Source organism: Gymnoscopelus microlampas (assembly GCF_963454915.1).
Source record: "Gymnoscopelus microlampas genome assembly, chromosome: 24".
NCBI classification, from domain to species: domain Eukaryota; kingdom Metazoa; phylum Chordata; class Actinopteri; order Myctophiformes; family Myctophidae; genus Gymnoscopelus; species Gymnoscopelus microlampas.
Window position 1 is genome coordinate 1173042 of NC_139961.1, and position 12964 is coordinate 1186005.

At 41.7% G+C, this 12964-nt stretch overlaps 1 long non-coding RNA gene across 1 annotated transcript; it reads right to left on the reverse strand.

The window, feature by feature from the left end:
• Positions 1-11270: 11270 nt before the first annotated feature.
• Positions 11271-12163, reverse strand: LOC311040688. Its single transcript, XR_014600287.1, has 3 exons — positions 11824-12163; positions 11626-11658; positions 11271-11394 (listed from the first exon to the last, which is right to left on the reverse strand). It is a non-coding gene; the product is annotated as an uncharacterized lncRNA (long non-coding RNA).
• Between the last annotated feature and the right edge of the window lie 801 nt (positions 12164-12964).

The following is a 12964-nucleotide window of genomic DNA, read 5'->3' on the forward strand; positions in this document are numbered from 1 at the left end:
TGTATATGTATAAAACACATGAACACACAGACACAGAGACAGAGAGACAGAGAGACAGAAACAGACAGAGAGACAGATAGATAGACAGACAGACAGACAGACAGAGTGAGACAGAGTGAGAGAGTGACAGACAGAGTGACAGACAGACAGACAGACAGACAGACAGACAGACAGACAGTGACAGAAAGAGTGAGAGAGAGTGAGAAACAGAGTGAGACAGACACAAACAAAAAGAGTGAGAGACAGACAGACAGACAGACAGACAGACTGACAGAGTGAGAGCGAGAGACAGAGTGAGAGACAGACAGACACAGAGAGACAGACAGACAGACAGACAGACAGACAGACAGACAGAGTGAGAGTGAGAGCGAGAGCGAGAGACAGAGTGAGACAGACAGAGAGACAGACAGACAGACAGACAGAGTGAGAGCGAGAGACAGAGTGAGACAGACAGAGAGACAGACAGACAGACAGACAGACAGACAGACACACACACAGACAGACAGACAGACAGAGAGAGACAGACAGACAGACAGACAGACAGACAGACAGACAGACAGACAGACAGAGTGAGAGGCAGAGAGACAGACACAAACAGAGAGACAGACACAGACAGACAGACACAGAGAGACAGAAACAGACAGACAGAGAGACAGAGAGACAGAGAGACAGACAGACAGACAGACAGACAGACAGACAGACAGACAGACAGACAGACAGACAGACAGACAGACAGAGTGAAAGACAGAGTGAGAGACAGACAGACAGACAGACAGACAGACAGACAGACAGACAGACAGACAGACATACAGACAGAGTGAGAGACAGAGTGAGAGACAGACACAGACAGACAGACACAAACAAACAAACACACACACACAGACAGAGAGAGTGAGAGACAGACAGACAGTTCTGACTGTTCTGAAGGAACAGTTGCGCCGAGTCAGTCGCTGTCCATCTTCTTCAATGTTGAACTTGTCAGGTCTCTTTGGCCACCAACTCTAGTTCCTGCAGGAGAGGTGGACATGAAACCATGAAACCTGCTCAGGTTATTCATTTACTTAGAGAGAAGGCGTGAGTCCTCTGGATGATGTCCTCAGATGGATTATCTGCGGTGCCAACGCATTTGCTTTGTTGACACACGGCATGTATATGTATAAAACACATGAACAAACAGATACAGAGAGACAGAAACAGACAGAGAGACAGAGAGACTGAGTGAGAGAGAGTGAGAGAGAGTGAGAGAGAGTGAGAGACAGAGTGACAGACAGAGTGACAGACAGACAGACAGACAGACAGACAGACAGACAGACAGACAGACAGACAGAGTGAGAGACAGAGTGAGACAGACACAAACAAACACACAGACAGAGAGAGTGAGAGACAGACAGACAGACAGACAGACAGACAGACAGACAGACAGAGTGAGAGACAGACAGACAGACAGACAGACAGACAGATAGACAGACAGATCGGCTATTTTCGGCAAAGAGGGGGAAAAAGAGCATACTAAGTACCGAGTGAAAGTTTACTTAGTGTCGATGGTTTAAGTGGTTAAATGTCTGAAAATACACATTACCATGAAAGCAACATCTATGAAAAGCTTTAATCTGCAACACAAGTTTATGCAATATATAGTGGGGGTCCCTGCTCCATCTCTCTCTCAGAGAGGGGGTCCTTGGCCTGAGAACGTTGAAGACCCCTGTAGGGATGTTAACAATTAATTTATTAATCGAATTAATCGATTAAGAAATTATCCGATTAAATCAAACAATTAACAATTAATTGAAAAAATAAAAAAAAGTTTTTTTAAATGTTCAGAACCCAAGATATGATGATTTGAAGATTTTCTGCTCCATTCACTTCTTGTTTAACTTTCTGAAAAAGGCTTTATCTCGGCTCCTAAGCACTTTTTATTAGGATTTTTTTAAAAATCTGAAATTAAGATTCTCAGATTTAAAAAAAACGCCGCTTATCAGTTAACCGGTTAATCGGTTGATAAGGTTATCAATTATCAATTAATGAATTGATCGATAATTTGCATCCCTAGACCCCTGCATTAGAGGATCCAGTGACATTAAAAGCCAAAGAGAATAGGTGGGTTTTAACCCATTAAGACCGGGAAAGCATGTGTGTCATTTTAGATTTCTTTGGCTATATTCAAAAATAGCAGATATACAAGCTCATAGCACGGCACCGAGTGCGGCCACCCCTCGTCTTTTTGCTAGTCTTTGCCAACGCCCAGTAAGGACTGAGCGGCAAGACCTCAGAGCCCTGGCTAAGGGCGTATGGTTCCAGGAGCTCAGCGAGGTACAGCGGAGCTATGCTAGCCCGTTTAAATATTTAAAAGCAAATACAAAGGACCTTAAAATCAATTCTAAAATTGACAGGGAGCCAGTGAAGTGAGACAATACGTATACTGTATCCTGTCACAACTAGGGATGGGGCGATAATAGTTATCATTACAAACGCTCACAATAATCGTTATTGCAGAGATTTTAATTTATTGTGAAATTGTCCTCCGTCATCCACAAGGATGAATTAGCTTGTGTTGATCGTCAAATCCAGTACCACTTAAACCCTCTGTACTTGATAACACAGACCAGTAAAGAGTGTATTTGGTACGCTCTTCTTTCACTCTATACAAATCGATTCGCCAAAAATGGCCTATCTACAAGCTCACAACACGCTGCGTGCGTTGTGAGCTTGTAGATCGGCTATTTTTGCCAACGTTCCCCCCAGAATAGGGATGCTGGGGGTTCAAGCTCACAATGCGTTGTGAGCTTGTCGATCGGCTATTTTCAAATGGCCGAAATGTATACAGAGCTGAAGTGGTTAATGTATGTTTGTAATAATAATAAAAATCTACAAAGTAACTAGTAACTAAAGTTTTCAAATAAATGTAGTGGAGTAAAAGTACAATATTTGCCTCTGCGATGTAGTGGAGTAGAAGTAAAAGTACAGTTACTTGAGTAAATGTACATAGTAATTTACACCACTGCACACTTTGTCCTTTAACGGTCAAGTGACAGGGGTTTGTACAATCGTGTTTCTTCCAGCTCAGGAACGTAGCTAAAATCAAGTCAAATTTGCATTCATGCCTTAATTTCATCACACTTCAATACAGCAATGTACAAGTTACAAGTAAACGTCATTTCCAAACTTAGGACCAAGTTCTGTGAGACTGGTGAAGTCAACAAGGAAGACAACAACCCAAGACCCCTCGCTTCACTGAGGAACCAGAGATTTACAGGCAAGATTTACACAACGGTACCAAAGACAGATGTCAAAGTTGCAGGACCCATGCTCAGGTGCCAGGCACACACCTGTGCCTGGCACACACCTGTGCCAGTCACACACAGGCACTGGTGTGTGTGCCAGTCACAGGTGTGAGCCAGTCACAGGTGTGCACACACACACCTGTAGCTTTTTTGTTTTGTTTTTTCGTCACACCCGTGCCTGGCACACACCTGTGATTGGCACACACCTGTGCCTGGCACACACCTGTGACTGGCACACACATGTGACTGGCACACACCTGCCTGCAAATGGTTCCAGGGCTGACACCAAATAATGCGTAATCTGCATAACGGAACACCAGCTTCTCTTGCCCTACACACAGCACATTTAAAAACAACAGAAGCTGAGCAAAGTGCCGTACAAGGTTGAGGCAAACAGCATCAACAGGCATCCATCGACGCACAAACACATATATGTGCATAGTTACAACACATTAGAGCAGAGGTCTTCAACAGGGGGTCCGGGACCCATAGGGGGTCCTCAGAGTTACCACAGGGGGTCCGCCAAATCTTTGTGTGATAGGATTTTTGTTTTTTCGTTAACCACTTGAACCCTACCATCCCTATTCTGAGGGGAACATTAGCTGAAAATAGCTGATCTACAAGCTCACAACGCCTCGTGGTGAGCTTGTAGATCGGCTATTTTCGGCAAAGAGAGAGGGAAAAAGAGCAGACTAAGTACAGAGTGAAAGTTTACTTAGTGTTGATGGTTTAAGTGGTTAAATGTCTGAAAATACACATGAAACCAACGAAAAGCTTTAATCTGCAACACAAGTTTATGCAATATAAGGATGAATTAGCTTTTGTTGAGCGTCAAATCCAGTACCACTGGACTTGTACTTTACCTGAGTATTTCCAATTTCCAATACTCCACTACATCTCATAGGCAAATATTGTACTTTTAACTCCACTACAATTATTTGAATACATTTACTAAAGTAAACGTCATTTCCAAACTTAGGACCAAGTTCTGTGAGACTGGTGAAGTCAACAAGGAAGACAACAACCCAAGACCCCTCGCTTCACTGAGGAACCAGAGATTTACAGGCAAGATTTACACAACGGTACCAAAGGCAGATGTCAAAGTTGCAGGACCCATGCTCAGTTGCCAGGCACACACCTGTGCCAGTCACACACCTGTGCCTGGCACACACACCTGTGCCTGCCACACACACACCTGTGACAGTCACACACCTGTGACAGTCACACACCTGTGCCTGCCACACACACCTGTGCCTGCCACACACCTGTGCCTGTCACACACACCTGTGACAGTCACACACCTGTGACAGTCATACACCTGTGCCTGCCACACACACCTGTGCCAGTCAGACACCTGTGACTGGCACAGGTGTGTGACTGGCACAGGTGTGTGCCACTACACACAGCACATTTAAAAACAACAGAAGCTGAGCAAAGTGCCGTACAAGGTTGAGGCAAACAGCATCAACAGGCATCCATCGGCGCACAGACACATTTGTGCATAGTTACAACACATTAGAGCAGAGGTCTTCAACAGGGGGTCCGGGACCCCTACATTGTTGGTTAAAACAAAAAGTATTTTGTTAAAAGGTTAAAATACTATATTCTAATTGTAATCATTGCTATAGAGTGTTTTTTCAGTAACAGATGTCTCCCTGTCTGTCCAGCTCTTCAATAAACAGAAAATACATGTTACACTTCTAACTTCTAACATGTTGTTAAACAAGCAAATGACCTATCTGATGACAGAGATATTTTTAGACAGCGCCGTAAACTATAAGCTCAAGCCAACATGCTTATGTTCGCTCCAGTGAAAATCTCACTTTTTAAAGCTTACTGCACTCCGCTATACACGGCCCACCTGTGGCGACGCTACAAAAAGGGCAGTCTGCAAAAAATGACAGTGGCCTATAACGACTGCATGAGGCTACTGCTCAAAGCCCCAAGATGCTGTAGTGCCAGTCAAATGTTTGTAGAAATAAATGTACCCACTTGCCCTGCTGTATTACCAAACCTGATGTATAGATTGGGTGAACAGCATCGTTGTATCACTCTCTAATCTTGCCAAGAGCTCTGTTAGGCTGTCATCTAAGCTATGGAGACACTGGCGCTCTAGCCTGTGTGTGCAGAGATAAGGCTAAAAGTCCTGCCTTGTTTATTTATTGTTTTGTTTTGTTTTTATATGTTTTAAGTGTTCCTCACTATGGACCCCCCTGTGTGTGTCTTGAATAAAGATTGAATTGAATTGAATTAGTATCATTGGTAACACCTATGAAAGAAGTGATAATATGGCTGCTGTATAGAGCCTATTCTAAGTCTACAAGCCACAGCATCTCAGAAAGAAATCAAATGCGTCAGTGTTTAACACTGGGAACTTTTGGCTTCCTCCTCCATTCTAAAATGTGCAGTCTTGCTAAACTGTGTTTTGAGTGACAAGATTCTGCATCTACGCCCGATGCGACACAACTCGCGTACGTTGAATAATTATGTTCGACTGAAGTGAATTTTGCGCAAGCGAATACGAGCGACAGCCTATGTATGGGGAACGTTGCAAAGTAATGAACACGTTGCATCCATTCAAAATTATTCAAAAATAGCAGATGTACAAGCTCGCAGCGCGGCACGAAGTGATGACTGTGAGATTGTACATCTGCTATTTTTGAACATTTATTGAGAGATCTTTTAAGTGTTCTTAAAATGTGTTTTGCTATACAGCTAAAATGTAAAATGACAGATGCTTTCCCGGTTTTAATGGGTTATTATAACGATGGCACCCAGATCAATTAAATGTGTTTCTGCAGCTCACATTCTACTCATATTCATATTGCTCGACTACGTTTGGGTTTAGCGTGTGGGTAACTTGTATGTGTGGGTGACGGCCGGGCAGCTTTTCCCTTGCTGTTGATTTTATTGTTATCTTGTTCCAAGCAGCGATCCGCCTCATGACAAAAGAGAGACGGCCGTTACCATACCACTTGAGAAAGAGGTACTCTAACCCACCGTTTCCCAAACAGTGTGTCGGGACCCATATGTGGGTCGTGGACCAATTTGTATGGGTCACGCGAGTAAATATGTTTATTTTGTGTTTCCTAACTTCCTCATTTTTTTTATTATTTCAAAAGATTATCAAAACATTCCCAACAAAAAACTTTTTTTCGAAAGCATACAAATACATTTAAAAATCCATTAATTAGAGGGGGAAAAGTACTTTTAAGAATTTGTGAAAATAGCAGATCTACAAGCTCGCAACATGTCGCATCTTGTGAGCTTGTAGATCGGCTATTTTCACTAGTTTGGGTCACGGGGAGACATAAGATTAATTTGGGGTCTCGAGCTAAAAGGTTTGGGAACCACTGCTCTAACGCATTGGTTCTCAAAGTGGGGTCCGGGGACCCCCAGGGGTCCTTGAGGGAGTTCCAGGGGGTCCCCAGCTAAATGATAGCTTAGGCACCAAATGGACCCTTATGGGTCTGTAACTCTGAGAGTTACAGTAAATTGACATAGATTTTACAATATAAATTGCGGTCCAAGTGATAGAAATGCCATTAAATGGGGGTCTGTAGCCCTAATGCATGTCAATTTCCAATTTCCAATACTTTTACTTCTACTCCACTACATCTCAGAGGCAAATATTGTACTTTTACTCCACTACAATTATTTGAAAACTTTAGTTCCTAGTTACTTTTAAGATATAAATTATTACATTATAAAACATACCTTAACCACTTTAGCCTTATTTTATACACAGTCTATTTGAAAATAGCCGATCTACAAGCTCACAACGCGTCGCGTTGTGATGTGCGACAGTGAACCGTGTCTGGGCGGAAACAATTGCTTGACAGTTTGGTTCCGCATCGACAGTTTCTCCACAATTTAGAGGCAAATGTGGGCATAATCATAAATATGATGATCCTAATATACAATTAAGAGTGGCGCGCATGCGCAACCGACACGGCACGCCCGACCGTGTACCGTCTACTCTCATTACGGTCCTTTTCAACCCCAAAACAAGCCCCAAAAGAAGCGCGACCATCCGCTTACAATAAGCGGACATGGCAGTTGCCAGGTTCAGAGAAACAAGCAACCAGGTTAATGAAAACAACCGCAAAGCCACGGCGTCCTCTAACATTAGTCAACCCAGTACAATGCTCGGTGCAGATAAACACTTGTTGAACCAAACAGTGCGTCAAATGAATGTCTATTTACTGCTAGTAAAACAGTCAAATTACAACAGCATCTCCTTCTAGAGTTAAACTCATGTTACTCTATACTGAGTCAAAGCCACGTTGTTTGCCATTGTCTCAGTAAAGTCCACCAACATATAAAATATCATTGTTCTGTCTCCTGTACTATGTCTACTGGTCTTGTATGGCAGTGGTTTTCAACCAGTGGTCCGGGGACCACCAGTGGTCCTTGAGGGAGTTCCAGGGGGTCCCCGGCTAAATGATAGATAGGAACCAAATGGACCCTTTTGGGTCTGTAACTCTGAGAGTGTGACAAATGGACCCTAACGGGTCCATTTGGTTCCATTTGTACACTCTCAGAGTTAAATTAACATTGATTTTATAATAAAGGTTGGCGTCCCAGAGATAGAAATGCCATTAAATGTGGGTCTGTAGCCTTAATGCATGTTAAACTGGGGGTCCTTGAAATTGAAATGTTTGAGAATCCCTGCTAGAGCCGTAAAAATCGTCTCTTATTGGGGTCACTGGCATAACTTTTCAAATGGGGGTTCCTGGGCTAATGTGTGTCAATTTGGGGGTCCTTGACGCAAAAAAAGGTTGAAAAGCACTTTTAACAGCCTGCTCAGGGACTACAGATGAAAGCTAGCTTCTGGCTAACTCTGGTTCATTACACGGATGTGAAAACCAACATGTTGATTAATGTGCAAGTAATCAAGTAATATTACTCACCTCAGACAAAAGACGACGACATGAAAGTAGATCAGTGATATATGAACCGAAATCAAGTAGAACAGTTTCCAATAGTAATCTATCATCGACCGGAGAGACCTAGTATCGAGCGACCTAGCATCCGCTGTAAACCTTGAGAACTGAGCCGAGCTCTGTAAGTGCGGCGTAGTTAAGGGGAGGGACAACACAGCAAGGGCTGTGATTGGTCTGACAAGCAGACATGCGTACATGCGAGAGGGCATCCCCGGGAATGCCCTCTCGCGTGTACGCAAGCACAGCCCCCCCCCCCCGGCCACATACACATGCTGTTACACGCACGCACGTGCGCACGCACCCAAACAACTCTATGACGTGCACACACAAACACGACACGAACACGACACAAGCCCCGCCCCCCTTCCCTACACACACACACACACACACACACACACACACACACACACACACACACACACACACACACACACACACACTATTACAAGCACGCACATGCGCACGAACCAAAAATAGATACATTTGTTTTCAATGCAAACGTCATTTCACTAATTTAAAAGTTAAAGAGAAGAAGTTAGCGAAATATATAACAGCAATAATAATAATAATAATAATAATAATAATAGACATACATTGTAATATGTATTTAACAACGAATATCAATGAATCAGTTATATCAATACTCCAATTGTAGAAACACTCCGTTACAAGTACAAGTCTGGTAATGAAAATGTACTTGAGTAAAAGTACAAAAGTATCGGCATCAAAATATACTTAAAGTGTGGTAGATTGTTGATAGTATTACATTCTTCTCAGTTAGTAAATTATGTTTACTAATGGCAGTGGATATGAATGAATATATTAATCTATTATTTGAATAGCTTGAATGCACAACATGGTATGTCTATACATATGAAACACAATGTTATACATTATACCGGGGATCTTCAACAGGGGGTCCAGGACCCCTAGGGGGTCCTCAGAGTTACTACAGGGGGTCCGCCAAATCTTTGTGTGATATGATTTTTCTTTTTTTATATTAACCACTTGAACCCTAGCATCCCTTTTCTGAGGAGAACTTTAGCCAAAAATAGCCGATCTACAAGCTCACAACGCCTCGCAGTGCGAGGCGTTGTGAGCTTGTAGATCGGCTATTTTAGGCAAAGAGTTATAGGTGTAGAGGGAGAAAAGAGCAGCAAAAGTATATCTGAAACACCATTCTATACAATATAGAGGGGGTCCCTGCTTCATCTCTCTCTCTCAGCTAGGGGGTCCTTGGCCTGAAAACGTTGAAGACCCCTGCATTATACAATATATGCTGTACCACCCCCCAACAGGGGTCCCTGGCCTGAAAACGTTTAAGACCCCTATGACTGCCACATTTCTGTGCCCTTGTATTAGGTGTTACAGTGAATAATAAATCTACAGAATGAATATATGCTTCCAAAAAAGATGCACACCTTAAAGGATTTGTCTCTCAATGATCAAGTTATTTGAAACTTGTCCGCCATCTAATCATATCATGTAATCATCCAACTATATTACATCTATGGTCTTGTATAAGATCATCCTGAACATTCCTCAAAGCCCCTTTGTTTAACTCATCACCCTATATCGGTTACATTCATCAAACAGGTGGTATACCTAGTTTGTGTAATCTGAATCAGAACAGAAAGTCAAGACTAGTGTATAAATTATGTTAACACACATTGTTAGCACACAATCACACACAAACCTGAAAATAAGTATATTTAAAACCAAATCTTATCAGATGGGGGTCTGTGGACAAATACATGTTAATCTGCGGGTCCTTTTGTCGAAGCAGAAGCAGTACTCCCTGTCATCGTCGAGAAGGTGAAGGTGGCAAACGAAGAAGACTACGTCCTCACACTCTATGGGAAATGAAATCACTGAGTCTGAAGGGACAGCAGTTAAATAAAGAATCTTTATTTATATTTCTAATTAAAGTTACAATTGTGTCCTTTCACCAGACTCCCATGAACTACCAAAACACAAAGTACAAAGTAACCAATAACGAAAATCATACCAAACATTAAAAACACTTACAATCAGCCCATCGTAACTGAAATAAAGAAAGTACAAATAGTCAAGGGAACCAATAAACTCTTGTGCTCTGCTGGGGTGCTGGGGGGAATAGCCGAGAGCTGGCTACAGTTCCTCTTTATAGTGTCAGGCTCTAATCACACATGAGCTGAGAAGGGGAGTGACAGGTGTCTAGCCAAGACCAGGTCAGCATAGACACTAGGACAAATAATCATTAGTGAACACATAAGCATAGAAAGACTGTAGACTGAGGTGTTAATATTTGGAATTAACATATGCTTTATCGAGAGTGAGAGCTACTGTGATACTTCTTAGCTGTTGAATTTGAATCACTCTGCTGGGACGTGCATGACAGATTTCAGTGAAGGCCTCACCCAAGTAATGCCATTTTTTTAACTTTAGTAACTTTAACCTGGTTACTGTACTTAGGAACTATAATGTATAACAGAGAACAGGAAAACAGTTACTTTAATGCCTTAGTTTAATCCCATGTTTCTCACAGCAGCATAAAGTCTGTCAAGTGCATAAATCTCACTTTGGCTAGACAACATGATTCACTGCAGTGTAGACTACATGTTGTCTTAGCTTGGCTTACTTAACTATTGTTTGTTTTACAGGTCAATCCTCATGTCATTTGTGCTCATATATGCATTGCTGAATGTTGTAATTAAAATGATCCGAAATTAGTGTCTTTACTAAATGAGCACCTTCTTAAATGTGCTATCTTGACTGCATTATTCTCAATGTAGGGTCCAGCTACTGGAAGCAAAAATGCCAGGAAGGTGCTGGCTGTGGATGAAACGGCCTTCAGGTAGTGGTGCGAAAGAAGTGACCTAATTTGACATTGTTACCGCGGTTACGTAAAAGGTCAGGTGGGTGTTATTTGTGTTACCATAATAATAATAATAAAAAAACTGTTAGGATTTAGAAGACATTTTGTAGAAATCAGGCCTCAATTCTTAAATAGAATGCAGAGAAAACAGTGGTGCCTCAAGAAAATGTAATACAAACACTGGTCTTAAATATGATATAGATTTATTAATTTAATGCCCAAACCATTTTGTATATAAAAAACACAAGGCACAGTGTGATTATTCATCTAAATGAATCCTTCATCTTTGTTCTAAGAGCTCACACAGAACCTAAATACAGCCTCCTTAAAACTCACCAAGAACCTAAATACATCCTCCTTAAAAGTCACCAAGAACCTAAATACAGCCTCCTTAAAACTCACCAAGAACCTAAATACATCCTCCTTAAAACTCACCAAGAACCTAAATACATCCTCCTTAAAAGTCACCAAGAACCTAAATACATCCTCCTTAAAACTCACCAAGAACCTAAATACATCCTCCTTAAAAGTCACCAAGAACCTAAATACATCCTCCTTAAAACTCACCAAGAACCTAAATACATCCTCCTTAAAACTCACCAAGAACCTAAATACATCCTCCTTAAAAGTCACCAAGAACCTAAATACATCCTCCTTAAAACTCACCAAGAACCTAAATACATCCTCCTTAAAACTCACCAAGAACCTAAATACATCCTCCTTAAAAGTCACCAAGAACCTAAATACAGCCTCCTTAAAAGTGAACACACAATATTGTTTTTAAACTTTTAAAACATGAAAGCATAGATACACATCGTCATACACAAGAGGATCTCAAAGGATTTATGAAATCACACACACACATAATTAGGAGAAATATGAGACTCAACATTGAAACATCTTTAGAGGTAACAGCTGTAATAAAGGCTGTTTTCAGTGTTCTGTTTACAACAGATCACATTGATTGATAGAATTGATTAATTGACCACTTAAACCAGTGGTTCTCAACCAGCGGTCCGGGGACCATCAGTGGTCCTTGAGGGGGTTCCAGGGGGTCCCCAGCTAAATTATAGTTAGGAACCAAATGGACCCTTATGTGTCTGTAACTCTGAGAGTGTACAAATGGAACCAAATGGACCCTAACGGGTCCATTTGGTTCCATTTGTACACTCTCAGAGTTATATGAACACTAATGATGATGATACAGTGTAGATTGGGACCCCCAAGAAATCAAAATGGTTGAGTCCCTGGCATATCTTTTCAAATGGGGGTCCGTGGGCATATATGTGTGAATTTGGGGGTCTTAGACACGACTTAAACCCTGTAGTGCTGTTGTCAGGCCGAAACCACGTACCTTCATATTTTATATATCCTAAATTAATGTCCTACTTTGTCATACTACTGCGTCACAAAAAAATAGTAAAAAATAGCCGATCTACAAGCTCACAACGTGACGAGATGCGACCCGCTGTGAGCTTGTAGATCGGCTATTTTTTTTACTATTTTGGGAAACAAATATTTAGGTGAAAGATGTTAAGTGTGTCAGTGGGTTTTATAAATACTGAACCATTGAAAAGTATTAATGAGCGTGTGATTTAAATAATAAATACATGGGATCCATTGGAACACAAGTTATTTTTTTCCCCTGAAAAGCAACAGTTTAGAGCTTGTAGATCTGCTGCTCTTGTGTGACGCTGTAGTATGATCGAGTAGGGCGTTCATTTACCAAAAAAACACAAAAAAGTTTAAATATGGAAACGTGTTTCTGCCCGACAACAGCGATATCCTTAGCTGACCCTCTATACCAAATAGCAGATCTACACGCTCAAAACGTCGTTGCGTTGAGGCGCTGTGAGCTTGTAGATTTGCCCCAGAACAAG